The sequence below is a fragment of the Callithrix jacchus genome, chromosome 17 (assembly GCF_049354715.1).
Source record: "Callithrix jacchus isolate 240 chromosome 17, calJac240_pri, whole genome shotgun sequence".
Taxonomy (NCBI): domain Eukaryota; kingdom Metazoa; phylum Chordata; class Mammalia; order Primates; family Cebidae; genus Callithrix; species Callithrix jacchus.
In genome coordinates this window covers 32,710,971-32,723,019 of record NC_133518.1, presented here as the reverse complement: position 1 = coordinate 32,723,019, position 12,049 = coordinate 32,710,971, and the positions used below count along the sequence as shown (strand labels likewise).

The 12,049-nt window shown below is 38.2% G+C and overlaps 1 pseudogene; it reads left to right on the top strand.

Moving 5' to 3' along the window:
• LOC144579964 (histone-lysine N-methyltransferase SETMAR-like) overlaps positions 1-11,178 on the top strand; it is a 33,529-nt pseudogene extending 22,351 nt beyond the window's left edge.
• Positions 11,179-12,049: the final 871 nt, after the last annotated feature.

Genomic DNA, 12,049 nt, shown 5'->3' with positions numbered 1-12,049 from the left:
AAAATAATCAAGGGGAAAGAAAAATTGACAGTTCAACTTACAAGCGAGAGAACCACTATTAACACTTTAACATATTAAAATACATAATTGAAACAAAATATGTACATATAAATGTACATACTTTCAAAACCAGGCTCATATTGTACATAGTAATTTGTAGCTTCTGTTTACTTAAAATTACGTTGTGGAACTTTGTGCTGTTTTAAGTATTTTCTCAGTACATGATATTGAATGACTGTAAGTGTTTGTAATGCCCCTAACCCATGTACTATTGGTGGGCATTTACACTTTTTCCATCTTATCTTATTATAGCATCTCTGATTACTTCCTTAAGATAAATTCTTAGAAGGAAAATTTTTGGATCAAAGTGAATACATATTTTTATCATTCTTGATGCATATGTCTATATACTCTCACCAACAATGTGTACAAACACTAAAGAGGTTTTATTAAAGGGCAAAAATCACAGTCTGCAAAGTAAATCAACAGATAAATGATGGCAGTGCACAATCTCACAAGAATCCACAGTAGTCATCGCTGTCTTTGAGAGGACTGTCTCTGTTCAGGTCCATCCATGTCTTTAGGTCCATGTTCAGACTGATTGTTTAATGGGCTGAGTAGTATTTTACAAGTAAGATTTGGGCATGCTGTCAGCTCTGGCCAGCATCTTACTCAGTCAAATTAATTGCTTTGCACAAAACAACTGAAGTCAGACTTTTTTCTTGAAGGTTTCTGGGCATCTGTAGTGTTACTGGCACATAGAGCTCAGAAACCCCTCTTCCTTCTGGGGTTCTGGAACCTTTTCAATCTCCCCCAAGAGATTGGGTGCTTCCTTACTTAAAATCTCCAATGGCGGCCTGGCACCGTGGTTTATGCCTGTAATCCCAGCACTTTGGGAGGCCAAGGTGGGCGGATCACGAGGTCAGGAGTTTGAGACCAACCTGCCAACATGGTGAAGCCCTATCTCTACTACAAATACAAAAGTTAGCTGGGCATGATGGTGCATGCCTGTAATCCCAGCTACTCAGGAGGCTGAGGCAGGAGAATCACTTGAACCTGGGAGGAGGAGGTTGCAGTGAGCTGAGATCACGCCACTGCACTCCAGCCTGGGTGATAGAGCAAGATTCTGTCTCAAAAAAAAAATCTCCAATGGCTTACTGTATTATTTAGAACAAAATAAAAAATTATCACCATGGGAAACATAATCCCCTGACCTCTCTAACTTCATTTTTGAGCCTTGCTCTACACCCTCTAGCCTCATAGACCCTCGAACTTTCTGTCCCTCGAACTTAAGCTCATTCTAATTCCAAAACTTTGCACATCCAGTTCTATATTTCTCTTTTCTGATGTCTCCCCTTCTGGATGTTATTGATTCTGATGTAAATGATCTAAAATAGCCCCCTGCCCTCATTATCACTCTCTTTCATATTACTCTGCTATATTTTCTTCTTAGTGAGTAGTATTATTGGAAATGACATCATTTATTTATTTGCTTTCTTCTTGTCTGTTGTCTGTCTCTTCTTGATGGAATATAAACTCCATGAAGGCAAGGATCTCCTGTGGCTTTTCCAGTTGCTATATCACCCGGTACTTTGAACTGTGCTGAATGCAATAAATATGTGTTGAATGAATGAACGGAAAAAGGAGTAAATGACAAGCACCAGACATGCTAGCTCTGGGCTGGCAAAACACTACTTTTCTCTTGATGTGCTCATATTAACACAGAAAATTTAGCTTTTAGCGATCTGTATGCATTCAGTCTTAGCCTCTTTCTAAGTAGAGCTGTATTCAAATATGCAGTTTAAAAAATCTTAATCTTATATGCTTGAGAAGTGCCTTCAGTTCCTCAAGTAAAGCTCAAGTTCTTACCTTCACCATCAGAGATAACTGCTAAATAATTGTAGGCAAGTTTAGAGTTGTCCCACATCCCAATATTTGCCCTACAACATATTTAAGAAATTAAAGTCACACATCATTTTCTTGGTTATTCTTTAATTCTTTTTAAATTCTTGTGTAAAGTTTTACATTATGTTTTTTGGATCTCATTTTGTTTACTGTTTATCTACTTTACTCTCCAATTCCTTAAATGAGATTAAAAGACAAAACACACTGGAAGTCCTTAAAAAAAAAAAAGTTGGTTGGCACATGGTAGGCCCTCAAAACAGATTAGTTATCTCTCTTGGAGTGTATCTCTTTCTTTTCTGAAAAGACATAGAATGAAAGAAACCAAGAAGCATATATCAAAATAATATGTGAAGGAGGGAAAATACTGCTGCTTTTCCTTTTTTATATCTCTTTTTAAAAAGCATTATTGTTGTCTGTATCTTCTTTTCCAAAACTTGATAAATTGGGAAACTCATTCCAAGAACAGCTGAAGAATACTTAAGAGAAATAAGACTTATATGCTGATCTGGGCTCTGCCTGTTAATCAGCATGTCGCTAATGGGCAGACACGTGGAATACTATTTTCTTACTGCAAAACTAGAGGTTTCAAACTGGTGGTCTCTAAGATGATGATGTTAAAGCAAAATTAACTGACTGCAAAACTGGGTTATTTTACACACTTACAAAACTTTCTTGTTTCTGGCTATCTCAAAAATAATAATTAGAAATCGGGCAGCACTAACCCCACAGTTCTAAATGGCAACATTTGGCAGCAGATATATACTATCAGCTCTGTCCACATGGGGCATATTCTATGCAGCGACCTATACTCACTTTTGTTAGGCTTTGCTCATTTATGCCACATTCTTGGCCCTGGAGACATCAGAGTATGCTCTTCTTGAATGATGCACTATCCCAGGTACTTTATTTCCCTGACTCACTGGGACCTTGAGAACCCACCCCTGGCTTTGTTTCCCCAGCTCACCGCCCCTCCCTTACCACATTAAGAGAGCGCAGGACTATTTTTTGCCTTCTGGACTTGGGCCTGCACCATGGGTGAAGGCTGTGGTTTGTCTTCAGTCTGTGCCCAAGTTGAGGTGAGATGCTTGAGAGAATAAAAAGAGAGGGGGGGAAAAAACAAACAACCAACTACACAAGCAAAATGAAATAACTAGGGAATTAAGAAAAAATGGTAGAGAAGAGAAATAAACCAGAGTTTGGGCTTTTCTCCCTCATCTGTCTGACTAAATTTATGTTGACTTTGTCTGCATTTAATTTACAGTGTGCCATTCATTTAGAATAGTCTTCAAAAAATGTGAACCCCCCTCCAAATTTTTGCCCTATTAGAAGGGGAGAGTGTGTAATAGCCTTATTATTAAAAGGGAGTATTTTTTTAAAAAAGCCAAAATTACATTTATGTATGTATTTTTAAAGAAACTCATTTTTTGTGTGTGTGGCTTGAGAAGAAGCAAAATTTGGGAGGAATTTGAGAAAGAGGATTACTCATCAAAAGGTGGATTATGCTTAAAAACAAAATGTGAATGATGACCTTAAAAATGGGGAAGACTGGGGAGAAAACTGACAAGGGCACATCAGAGCTGCACTTCACTAGCAGCATGAATTTGGTTAATGGTGAAATGAGAACAATATCTGAAAGGAAATGAAGGTCTTATCATAGAAGCCACAGAGATTTCATTTTTGTTTTCCTGAAAATTATCATTATCAGCTGTGACTGCTGCTGAAGGACCACTTAGCATTCCCCTCAAGGAATAATTGCCAAACTCCTCTTTGGCCCGACCTTGCATGCACTAACATGACAAAGACATAATTTTGCCCTAATTCTGAAAAGAACAGGAAACAGTGATGTAATCTATTTGTTTAATTCTAGAAAACCTCTCCCTGAAGTCTGTTTTTGCACTGCCAAACTGTGAAGGGATGTCTAGGGGAATAATTAAAGGCTTTAAATGTGGAAGAAAGAGATTCTTAGTGCAGTGTGGGGAGCCTCAGCGAGAATAATGGGAAACGAGGGAAATTTAGATGGACAAGCAAAAGTCAGCGGGAGTTATGTCAATACTGTACAAGGTGTTTAAGGTCAGTGCCCACGAGGGCTGGTCAGCTCCAGTTAGTCTTGCAGAGTCCAGGCTTAGCAAATGAGTATTTTAAACAAGCTTGCTGGAGGCAGAGAAATGTCTGGGAAAGAGAACAGGCTGCTGAAGGACTTGCGCTGCTTCCTGTTGATTATAGATTGGTGTAGATAATGCATAAAGTCCTTTCCTTAGAACTTCTAAGTTTAGACTCGGAGTTGCTGGTAAGAGCTGAATACATAAAGTGTGCATGTAAAAATTGTTATTGTTATTCTGTAATGCTAACTTGAAGGTATATATCTATATATATGTATATATATATATGTATACACACATGGCAATTCTACAGGCAATCTCAGCTGGACATAGTCAAAAGTGAAGTCATTTGTTTTCCTCCTGCTTCGCTGGTTATTTTCCCTTCTCCTTTAACAGTCTTTCTTCTTCTTTATAATCCATATGCATTGGCCTGATTCAGAGACTGATTCTCAGTATTCATGATTCTCAGGTGAACTAACTCAGACTTATAGCTTTAGTAGTAGATATACTTTCACTGCCAAATTCGTATGTGCAGTGCTGACCCAGTTCCTGAGTTTCGGGTTTTTTTTTTTTGTTTTTTGTTTTTTTGGCGGAGTTTTGCTCTTGTTTCCCAGGCTGGAGTGCAATGGCGCGATCTCGGTTCACCACAACCTCTGCCTCCTGGGTTCAGGCAATTCTCCTGTCTCAGCCTCCCGAGTAGCTGGGATTACAGGCACGCGCCACCATGCCCAGCTAATTTTTTTGTATTTTTAGTAGAGACGGGGTTTCACCATGTTGACAAGGATGGTCTTGATCTCTTGACCTCGTGATCCACCCGCCTCGGCCTCCCAAAGTGCTGGGATTACAGGCTTGAGCCACCGCGCCCGGCGCGTTTCGGGTTTATATATTTAACTGCTTACTCAACATATCTACTTTACTGTTTCCAGTCTTTTCAATACTTCAAGTATTACACGTTCAGAGAACTCTTGAGTATAAACTTGATGAGGTTAGGTATAGTCTTTTTCCTAGAGAAGTGCTAGAGATGTAGTCAAAACTTGCAAAATAGGTGTTGAATTAATAAATATCCTGGTTTTCTCCCAAACCTGTCTTTTGTCCAGAATTTTTAAAATTTTAGTTAATTTTACAGCTGTATATCTAGCTGCCTACACTAAAAGACTTGGAGACATTCTCAATTCTTTCTGTACCTTACCTTCCATGTCAGATTAATCATTAAATTATCTTAATTCTACATTAGAAAATTATCTGTTATCCATTTTTTTTCCTATCACCACCATTACTGCATATGCTTGTCTTCCTCAACAAAAGCATTATACCTTTTGCTATGGACTGAATTGTGTACTCCTTAAAATTAATATATGAAGTCCCGACTCCCAATACCTCAGCATGTAACTGTACTTGAGAATGGGGCCTTTAAAGAGGTAAATAAGTCAAAATGAGGCCAATAGGGGAGGCCTGACTCTAACCTGACTGGTGTTCCTTATAAAAAAGAAAATTTAGATGCACAAAGAAACACAAGAGATGCATGCACACAAAAGAAAAACCACGTGAGGCTACAGTGAGGAGCTGGACATCTACAAGCCAAGAAGACAGGACTCAGAAGAAACCATCCTGCCAACATTTTGATCTTGGACTCCTAGCCTCTGGAAGAGTTACAGAATAAATTTCTGTTGTTTAAGCCACCCAGACTGTGGTATTTTGTTATGGCAATGTGAGCAGACTAAAAAATCCTCCCATCCCTAATAAGACATCATCTTATCTGTCTCTCTCTCTCTTTCTCTCTCCATCCATCTGTGGTGGATTATAAAAAGAAAAAGAAAAGCAAAGACAGGAAAATAAATATAAATAATACATACTCAAATGATAAAACAGAGTCTCATAAATCTTTATGTGATTTTTCTTAAACAGGATCACAACTGTAAATGGAGATGTTACTTCATTGCTTCAATGTGTTTGGCTCTTCATATCGTGACAAATTCCAAAGGCTTAGCATTGTATTCAAATGTGATTTACAATTTGTTTTTCCCCCACTTGCCTTTCCAAATTCATCTCATCTGCAGCCTAAGAGAGTAAATGAAGAACCAGACTTCCAGAGAGAAACAAAGAGGAGTGATAAAGACAGTGATAACTGGGCTTCCATTGGAAACATATAATTAATTAGAATTACATTGGCAATTTCATATTCACTGTCATAGTAAATGAAGAGTAAAGAGAATTATGGGATGAAAAAGAAATGGAACTAAATTTCAAATGGGAAGCCTTGGGAATTTTCTAGGGCAGTCAAGGAATGCTGCCTTCTGCCTGAAAAACAAAACTCTTAATATCTTATAGATTCCAGGGCTAGTTTAGAAGAGGCATCTGGAATTCAGAAAACTGGATATTTCTTTGATTGGATCTCTCTCTCCTTCTCTTTTGTTTCATTTCTTTTTCCAGATTGTAATACTCTTAGAGACAAACAGGGTGTTTTTTGTTTTTTGTTTTTATAGGTTGGGCTGGAAATAGAGGGCTTTAATCTTCTTGTGATTCTGTAAAGCATATATGGTACTAACACCCGAACTCTGCTCATTTTAATCTTGAGCTCAGAACATAGGCTTAGAAAGATTGTCTGGGATTTGACAATTCTTAAAGCTCTAAGCATTTTTGAAGCATAAGGATTTATTGCAAGTTTCTATACTAGAAGAACGAATATTATAGCTCTAAAGGTTAGTAGAAAGGAACTACTTTTATATAGATTGAAAAAATAATAAGGGAAAGAACTGCTTCCTGGAACTGATAAAATTTTATATTATCAGCATTACTAACTGAACAAACTAAAAAATCTCCAGGATAGCTCGTGCTCCTTATAAGCGTTAATTCCATAAAGGAGTATAGGTTTGGAGGCTGAACAGAAGTAATATAATCTGGTGAATTCTTAATAATTCCCCCTTCTTTGTCTCAGAAGATACAAGGGTATCTCATCTACTTCCCATAAAGAAAATATTAGAGAAGGCAGGTATATCAATCTTACGCATTTCATAGCAGAGGACCTTATGGTAATAATATCTGATATCTCTACTCTTATGTCTCAGTAGGTAAACATACACACTGCCTATTAATTAGCAGATGTTTCTTCTGTAACAATTACCAATATATTAAGACCTGTAGGACTGTGAATGATACTCCAGGAAAGCAAAGCATTGAGCAGATCAATTTTTCAAATGCTAAAACATGTATAAATTTTTCATTAAAGTTCTTATAAGAAAGTTAAACAACCTCAGCACTCAGCATTCAACATGATTTCAAATACATAGGAGTTTTTACTTGGACAATTATGACTATCACTCCTAGAAACAAAAAGGGGAAGACCTTTTGACTCAGATTGGCTCATCAGCCTCTAAGAAGTCTCCACCTGTAGGATAATGGGTTCTAATGGAAAGGTGCTTATGGAAAGTGACTTCTGTAGCTTTACAATGCCAGAAATAGTGCAATTGATTTTAATGACTGCACTTTTTCCAAGAAACTGAGTGGCCAGGAATCTGGGCAAAGTCACAGCCAATGAGACATCATAGTCTCCATGGATAGGTATCCACCTAGGGGCTGGTTGAAAGCCTGGCAAAATCTATCTAGAGTGATAATTAGGTCAGTGAGTGTTTTAGGGCTGAGGACTGTCAATGGCAGTAGAAAAGTTTCTGGGCTGATGAAAATGTTCTATATTTTGACTGGGGACTTGGTTACATGGGTATATACATTTGTCAAAATTCATCCACCTGTGCAATTAAAATGAATAAATTTTATTGTAGCAAAATAAAATTATACCTCAAAAATTGTTTAAAAATAAAAATCAGAGTTGGGAGAGTGACTAACTTTAGAGACAGGGTCCTGAGAAAAAATGAGGAGGCAAAGAATATTCTGGAAATTTCCCTTTTCTGAGCCCTATGAGCCTCTTGTTCTTACCCTCCCTGCCCCATAGGCAGGGTTCCCTGGTGGGCCCCTCAGACTCCTCAGGTAGAACTTCTTGTCTAAAAGTTGCCCTCTCTATTCTCTTCACAATATTCCTTTCCTTATCATCCCATGTTTCAGCTTATGGTCTGTTTTCACTCTTAATTTCATCCCTAGCAGCTAGGTACTCTACAAATATGTGTTGAGTCAATTAATGGATAAATAAATAAATGAAAGATGGAAAGCCCTCACTAAATGTTCCCCTCACTAAACCAGTTTCCTCATCTGTAAAAGGTGGTTAATATTGCCTGTTCCATGAAACTGTAACTTTCATTACATGAAGTAATATGCTTGAAATTTGATAGTTCTTTTATTTTTTTCTTTCTTGATCACTGGATACTCCCCACTCTAGAACAACCAGTTGTGCAATGAGAGTCAACAGAAACTCTGACAGAGAACCCCAGGGGCAGTTGGTCATAGGGCAGAAATGACAGGGTCAACTGAAGGGAGAAAGATGGTGGCATAGTCAGGGCTGTGAGGTGTATGTACTATGTGACAGAGAATGAAGTAGTGTTCCTCTATATCACAGTGTCCATCCTTAATTAAATGACAAATATAGTTAAGAGTTAAATATATCCTGTGATGCAATGCTCTGTGATGATAAGAATTAATGCCTGTATTGTTCCCTGCTCTATTTGCAGGGAATAAAGCCTGGCACATTATAGGCACACAAATAGTTGTATGAAAGAATGTCAAAACCAAAAGTCAAAACCAAAAAATGTAGTCACTGGACCAGAAGAAATGGGCAATACTTTTCTTTTGAAATGACTTAGGATTTGGATTGCCATGGGAACTTTTCAGGATGGGCTTTCACAAAAGCTTTGCTCTGAGAGATTAAAGTTAGCTACAACGTTGCCTGGGAACAACACAAAGGAGGATGGTTTTGAATGTCAGTAACGTTTCTGAATATCCAGCCCACAAAATAACACTTTTTAAAAAAATTGTAAAGTAACAAAAGACCTCTGTAAATATTTGAAAAAGAATAGAGAAAATTAAACCATACCATTCAGAGTTTAAGAGGTGTCTTTTTCCAGTCTGTGTTTCCAAGCAGAACATGAATACACACATGCATACATTTTCAGAGTTGAAATTATAGTGTGGATAAATTTTTGCATTCTGATTTTTTTTTTTTTTTTTTGAGATAGAGTATCCCTCTATCACTCAGGCTGGAGTGCAGTGGTGAGATCTTGGCTCATTGCAACCTCCACTTCCTGAGTTCAAGCGATTCTCCCTCAGCCTCCTGAGTAGCTAGGACTACAGGCACCTGCCACCATGCCTGGCTAATTTTTGTATTTTTAGTAGAGATTTTCACCATGTTGGTCAGGCTGGTTGTTATCTGCCCACCTCGGTCTCTCAAAAGTGCTGGGGTTACTGCACCCAGCTGCATTCTGATTTTTACTACGACATTTTGCATGCATCTTATCCTTAATAATTCTTCATACATTTAAAATTTTAAATTTCTTCATATTCTATAAAGTGGGTACCCAACATTTATGAGAAATAAGTTTAGATGTATTGCAGAAAGATTGAGTTCTGGGCAAGTGCCATCAATAATGGCCAGTTCCAGAGTGAAGCACGTGTGCCTCTGTGATAATGATGTTGCACCCACTATGCCACTGAGAAGTAGCACTTCCAGGAGTAAGAGAGAATGCAGGTCAGACTAATTACATTACAAAGACCCCCGAGGACCTGGAGTTGCAAGGAAAAGAGATAACTTCTCAGGAAAGACTTACAGGGAAAGTCAGAAAATCAATGCTTAATGCTCTGTCAGCCTGTCCAAAGTATTTTTGGCATCAAGAATACTGTCCATTATCAAGGAATAGAGGTAATGATGTGTCTGTGTGAGTGCTGGCATCCTTCTTCACCGAACACTTGAACATCCTTGAAGGAAGAGGTTTCTAAATGAACGTAAAAGCTCTCTAAGATGGATTATTTTTGCAGTAATGATGGCTAACACTTACCGATTGCTTATTGTGTACCAGTATCTAGTCTATGTTCTTTCCACCCATTAACACATTTAATGCTCACAATTCCAATAAGTATTTCCATTATTATTCCATTATCCACATTTTGCAGACAGAATAAAGGAGGCACAGAGAAGTTATACAGATTGTTCTGGCACAAAAACCTAATAAGACTTAAGCCCAGGAGTACTGGCCCAAGAAGATAGTAGGTTGGTACAAAAGTAACTGTGGTTTTTGGATTGTTGGAATTTGCCATTTCATGTTGGAATATACTCTTAAATAAATGTAGTTATATTATACATTATTTTAATTGGCATTTATCACTATGGTTTTTTTGTTAATGACTTATTTCTTGCTGCTTATTTTATGTTTATTTTAGACTATGGAAATGATGTTACACAAAATGCAAATTCGAGCAATTTTCTTATTTGAGTTCAAAATGGGTCTTAAAGCAGCAGGGACAACCGGCAATATAACAATGTATTTGGCCTGGAAACTGCTAATGAACATATAGTTCAATGGTGGCTCAAGTTTTACAAAGGTGACAAGAGCACTGAAGATGAGGAGCATAGTGGCCGGCCATCAGAAGTTGACAATGTTCAATTGAGAGCAATCATTGAAACTGATCCTATTATAACTACAAAAGAAGTTGCCAAATAACCCAATGTTGACCATTCTGTGGTTGGTCAGCATTTGAAGCAAATTGAAAAGGTGAAAAAGCTCAATAAGTGGGTGCCTCATGAGCTGAGCGAAAATTTAAAAATCATCATTTTGAAGTTTCATCTTCTGTTATTCTTTACAATGACAAACCATTTTTTGATTGGATTGTGATGTGCAATGAAAAGTGGATTTTATATGACAATGGGTGACAGCCATCTCAGTGGTTGGACCAAGAAGACACTTCAAAGCACTTCCCAAAGTCAAACTTGCACCACAAAAACGGTCATGGTAACCGTTGGGTGGTCTGCTACCGCTCCAATCCACTACAGCTTTCTGAATCCTGGCAAAACCATTACATCTGAGAAGTATTCTCAGCTCTTGCCAGCTGACTACCACTTCTTCAAGCATCTTGACAATGTTTTACAGGGAAAATGTTTCCACAACCAGCAAGATGTAAAGAATGCTTTCCAAGAGTTTGTTGAATCTTGAAGCATAGATTTTTATGCTATAAGAATAAACAAACTTATTTCTCATTGGCAAAATGTGTTGATTGTATTGGTTCCTATTTTGATTAATAAAAACGTGTTAGAGCCTAGTTGTAATGATTTCAAATTCACGGTCTGAAACTGCAATTTACTTTTGCACTAGCCTAGTGTGTGTGTGTGTGTGTGTGTGTGTGTGTGTGTGCATGCACGCATGTATTTAATATATTATTTGTATATATAACTCATAGTATGTGTGTTTGTATAGTTTTCCTGTTGGTGTCTTTCCTAATCTAGTAAAACCTTGCCTGTGCTCCCCTCTCACTATGGTCCATCCTATCCTCTGCTGGAGTGCAGTGGCTATTCACAGATGCGATCCCACTACTAGTCTCAGCATGGGAGTTTTGACCTGCTCTGTTCTCGACCTGGGCTGGTTCACCCCTCTGTAGGCAACCTGGTGGTGCCCTGCTCCCGGGAGGTCACCATATTGATCCCGAACTTAGTGCTTGGACACCTGATTAGCATAGTGCACTGCAACCCAGAACTCCTGGACTCAAGAGAATCTCCAGCCTCAGCCTCCCGAGTAGCTGGGACTACAGGAACGTGCCACCCCTCCTGGTAATAAATAAATATCTTTATCAACCCTTATTAGTGCAATCTGTTCCTTAGCTTTATTTGTCTGAACTGATCAGTCTTTTTTCTTTCCTTTTCTTTTATGATGCTTATCTTTTCTTTCACTTCCTTCCTGGAAAACTTCCTCAGCCTCCTTGGCTGCTCCATTCGTTCATTCATTCAACAATTACTTGCTAGGTCCTTCCTGGGAGCTGTTTGTCTCAGCCTCCCTGCTCACCAGCTATTTTCTCCCATATGTCTCTCCTGTTTACTCTTATGAAGCCAGGTTGTGCTGAACAGAGACCTCTTTCTGAGCTCCAAAACCATATACCCATTTGTTTGCTTTTTATCA